Source organism: Vidua chalybeata, chromosome 5 (genome assembly GCF_026979565.1).
Source record: "Vidua chalybeata isolate OUT-0048 chromosome 5, bVidCha1 merged haplotype, whole genome shotgun sequence".
Taxonomy (NCBI): Eukaryota; Metazoa; Chordata; class Aves; order Passeriformes; family Viduidae; genus Vidua; species Vidua chalybeata.
The window spans coordinates 13,072,379-13,077,499 of record NC_071534.1 but is presented as its reverse complement, the minus strand read 5'-3'; the positions used below and the strand labels follow the sequence as shown (position 1 = coordinate 13,077,499).

Genomic DNA, 5,121 nt, shown 5'->3' with positions numbered 1-5,121 from the left:
GGCTTGACAGAAAGCTGATGTTGGGCAGAGAGACAATTGATTGTCATTCCTTCTTTTTTATTCTGTCATTGCTGCCTAGTACATTTGTGTTTTCTATTAAAGAACAGTTAATCCTTCCTAGCGTGCTGAAAATACATTTGGTGTTCTTGACAGACTCATTTTAATTAAACCATACAGAAAATCCACCTCCGGACTGGTTGATCTGAGGTATCATATTTCCTGACAAAATTATTGCTACCTGAGACGAACCCACATGATTTAGACACAAAGAAATTAACATCTGGACCTAGAAATAAAATCCTGCCCTATTCTTGGATCTAGATATATTAAAGTGGATATAAGGCTTACATTACAATTATCCATTCAGATCTGGAAAGCACCTGTAAGGCTTTGGATAAGGTCTAAAATTAAAACAACTACCCCATCTTCAAGTATTTCTCCAAACTGGAAGAATGTTGGCTGATAATATGCTAGCACCTAAGGAGAATGAACTGTCCATCCTGAAATATATCTGTTTTGCTTGCTTTGTGTTATGTACCCTCCCTAAGGGAACAGATCCTCTCTGTAGGTACTTCTGGCTTCCTCCAGATTCTATAGAAATCTCAGAAATAGTGGATTTCTTCCCACAGCTTGCTCAGCGTCAAACCTTTCTTCCAAGAAATAACTTCACATGAACAGTTTCAGAAAAAGGATTTGTAGGTAAATTTTTTATTTTCCCTACAAGCCTCCTAGACCCAATTGGTTTTTCTGCAGGATCTAACAAAATGCATAAGAATTGGCAAAAGACATTTGGACAAACATTACAGAACTTCAGCGGATCTGTTAATATTCATAATTCAACATTTCTGGCTATCCTGGGTCTGGGAAGCCCTGTCACAACCATTTCAATTCCTTTAGAAAGAGCCAAGGAGGCAGTCCCGTGCCATCACCCATTGTTCAGCGTAGTGTGTAGCTGGGGCTGGAACTGAGATCCCTTTCTGAGGATTCAGAGTGTGTCAAAATTGTTGCTGGGCCCATTCTGCTAAACAGCACAAATTCAGCAGGGTCTTCTGAGGCAACTGCTGATCTCTGTGGATTTGCTTTTTTGGAATGAAACATGCATATGCACATACAGAAGTGAAAGCCACAGCCTTCTGAAATCACTGGGAGTCCTCCCACTGTTTCCATGAAGTTTTAAAGCTGTTCCAATAGCTTGTTAACTTATTTTGAGAAAACATGCACTCAAACATCATAATTTCTGCCCTGGGCTTTGCAGATGCATTCTTCCACTCAATGTGACATTTCTTGTGTATAGCACAAATTCCTCAGGTTCCTACCGATATATTTTGTCTAGTATTCATCTCAAAAAGACATAAAATGAGATCATGTTTTTTAGCTACTGCTTTTAGGCAAAAGATTAAAATAATCATAAAATCAGTTTGAGCTCCAGGAAGTCTGACGCTGTTTTTGTCTCCTGACCCTCAAAAACTCATCCTGAAGTCTGCTTTTTGGCTGCTGAGTCCTATGTTATCTTCAAGGATCTTTAGATGATGGACAGATGTCATATTTTGATATAATAATTTGAGCTTTCTAATATATACAGCTGAAAAGACTGCTTGATTACTTTGTAAGATAGACAATTATATCCACACAGCCATGCTGTGAGAGGCAGATGAATTAATAAAGACATGTTCAAAAATTGCCCTGGCTTTTAATATAAATATCAAGTAGGAGGAAATTGCCAAATAGAGCTCTTACTGAATCTTCTGGGTGTGAAATTTTAACTCATTGTGGTATCTCTATTTTTGATCACAACTATTTTCTTCAATATTATCTTTGCACAAAACTGCACAACTCAGTGATTTACAGAAAGGGAGAACGGATAGAAAGTTGATGTTCAGTTCTGTGCCTTTAAGGCTTCAAGTGATCACAGATGCAGCAGATTTACCTGTGTGAACCTTGCCAGCCCTGTGAAGCTTATAATTATTCAAATTAGAAAAGTTTATGGAGTTCACAGAAATAAAAAATTACATGAGAGCCTTGAGTTTTTGTTTTCCTCGCATTTACTGATAACCCAAATTTTGCTGTGTCTAAATTCTTCAACATTGAAATTAAGTGGAAAATATAGTTTGGCAGCTAACTAATGGTTTTGCCATTTGCAAGAAAAGTGGCTCTATGTAGGAAAAAAAATGGTGTTAATAGCTAATGTTCAGCATGCTCAGAAAACCAATTTGGCTTTCAAACCTGGCATGGCTGGTTTTATATTATACTGATGGATTTTTTGAAGCTGGAACCAGTACAATCAAACATTTCCTGTGTTTCATAAATATATTATGCTTTCTCATTTTCTATTGTGATAAAGAATTGTATGATTATTTTCAACATTTTGAAAATTTACATCTATTTCTTATTAAATTACCGGAGGGTAGTTCATGTTTTGTTTTAACATAAAGTCCTTGGAGAAAATGCACATTAGAATAGTAATTTTCCTACATGCATTATACTTTCAATGCCTTGGATCTCAAAACACCAAAATTATATTAAACATTTCTATGTTTCTATTGCAATGGAAAAACTGCAAGGATTGGAGCTCTGGAACTACTGTTGTGCACCAAGATTTAATAAGCAGTAGCTGAGAAATAAAGGACAGAGTGATCCATATGGAGAAACCAGTGGACCTCTTTTGCAGCACCTAGAATAACCCAGCTAGCTTTATTCATGAAAGACAGGAACTATTTCTGCAAAGTCCTTCTCTTCTGTGAGGGCTGTGGCAATTTTCTTGCAGCAAGAGACCTTGGTGGGGGGACAGGGTTGGGAAAGACTGCTGTTCCTGCAGAAAATCCATGCAGCTCTGCTTTAAATGCTGTTCCTGCTTGGGAGATGCACTCGCACTTTGCTGTTGATGGGTGTTTCTTCTGTGACAAAGGTGAGTCCTGAGCTGTGAAGTCGGCAACCTGGGGGGATTAGAGAAAAAGGACTGCTGATATAAACAGTGAAACCTGTTGAACCAGTACCTCAGGGAAAGTAAGAGATGCTATCATCAATGGTTCCACAGGAAGAAAAGAAAGGATCTGAAGCTCAGGTTTTGGCAAATAAATATAGACACAAATACTCTTAAAAGAGGTAAGTCTGTGTTCTCAGACATCGTAAATTAAAAAATTCCTTCTCTGTAGGGCTTTGAGGACATAAATATCATCAAGTAATCAGTTTTATACAGCTGTGGCTTTTTTTCCAGATTCTTGGAAAGGGTGCTTTGGCAAGATCTGACAAGCTGTCTGCAAAGCCAAACACTGAAAACTAAACTTTCAAAGGAAAACATTTCAATGAAAGACATGTAAGTTTTGACACTCAGTCAAAAAGTTGGAGAGTAGCCAGCATTTTATACTTTACCTAAGTCAAAATCCAAAGACAAAGTCCTGATCTGGAATCTGACTAAGGTTGCTCTGAGACCTCCTTCTAAGGCCATCAGGCCCCATTTAAAATGTACTCGCCATTTGCTAATAGGGCTGGAGTGTGCTGATCCTTGTAATTACTCAAACATTTACCATGGTAGAGGAAAATCTGAGTTTGGTTCTCTGTTATCCTAAAATTTTCTCCTTCTTAGAGCACTAGGATATGGGGAAGAGAGATCATATCTACTGAAACTATGAGTGTGACAGAGAGCACAGCTCTGCAAGCTTTTGTGTAAGGGCAAGAGTGGACAAAATTGGCCCTGGCTTCCTGCTCCAGCTGCATAAATTTAATCTGCAAGAATTTACTTGAGAAAGCATCATGTCTATTTAATTTTTTAATCACAGAATCACAGAATATGCCAAGTTGTAAGGGACTGACAAGGATAATCAAAATCCAGCTCCTGGCCCTGTGCAGAACCATCCCCAAGAGTCACACCATGTGCCTGAAAGCACTGTCCAAATGCTTCTTGAGCTCTGTCAGGCTTGAGGCTGTGACCACTGCCCTGGGGAGCCTGTTCAGTGTCCAACCACCCTCTGGGTAAAAAGAACCTTTTCCTAATATCCAACCTAAACTTCCCCTCACACAACTTCAGGCCATTAACTGAGGTCCTATCATTGATCACCACAGAGAACAAAGCAGTCTGTTCCACCTCTTCCCCTTGTAAGGAAGCTGCAGACTGCAGTGAGGTCTCCCCTCAGACTCCTCCAGGCTGAACAGACCAAGTGACCTCGGCCCCTTCTCATATGGCTTCCCTTCAAGGCCCTTCACCATCTTTGTTGCCCTCCTTTGGACACTCTTTAACAATTTAATATCTGTTTTATATTGTGGCACCCAAAACTGTCCCCAGCACTTGAAGTGAGGACGTCACAGTGCAGAGCAGAGGCGGCCTTGCCTGGCTGGTGATGCTGTGCCTGATGTCCCCCAGGACACCCCAGGGTGGCCCTCCTGGCTGCCAGGGCACTGCTGACTTCAATTTGCTTTAATTCCCTTAGTAGGGTAGAGCAGTAGATGGGGAAAAATAGTGAAAGACTCAAAGGAAGCTGGACTTATTTTGAAAAATGGATTGTGAAGAACCCCGTGAGGTTTGACAGTGCAAGCTGGTACTTCTCTTATTTTCAGGGGTTGGAATTCATTGCTGTGGAGAGAGCCAGCACATGGGTGAAGCTGGGCCTTTCTGCCCCTGCATACCTGTGAGCCTGCTAGCCCTGCTCATGAAGAAAAGATGCTAGCTTTTGTTGTTCTTCGTCTTGCTTAATTGAGGCCAGGTATTAGTCTGGGCTGCTTGTTTAGATGCTCAGTTTAACACCCAATCATTAACTGATTTCTTCAGAAGAAGAAATCCAATACAATTAAAACCTATGCATTTTAAATAATGACTCAAGCATGACATTCTTAATTTCTGTGAGGGCCAGAGAGATTATTCAATGCATTTAAGGTTAAAAAAAAATACCAACTGATCTGAAAATCCAAGTCAAGTGAAAAAAAAATCAAAAAGAACAGGTTACTTGATAATAACATTCTATGAGGGATACATAGTGATTTGCAATAATGATCCGGGGTTTCTTTTATGCTTGTTCCATGCATGAGAAGGACCCTCCATATGAGAAGGACCATGGAAATCTAACCAACAGAAGTATAACCCACAGGATCAAGAATCTGATCAGCAGTATTTACTTCCCTTCTTTTTGG

At 39.8% G+C, this 5,121-nt stretch overlaps 1 long non-coding RNA gene across 1 annotated transcript; it reads left to right on the top strand.

Moving 5' to 3' along the window:
- The first annotated feature begins 2,932 nt into the window (after positions 1-2,932).
- LOC128788210 (uncharacterized) lies at positions 2,933-4,781 on the top strand. Its single transcript, XR_008430990.1, has 3 exons — positions 2,933-3,102; positions 3,215-3,313; positions 4,552-4,781. It is a non-coding gene; the product is annotated as an uncharacterized LOC128788210 (long non-coding RNA).
- The last annotated feature ends 340 nt before the right edge of the window (positions 4,782-5,121 follow it).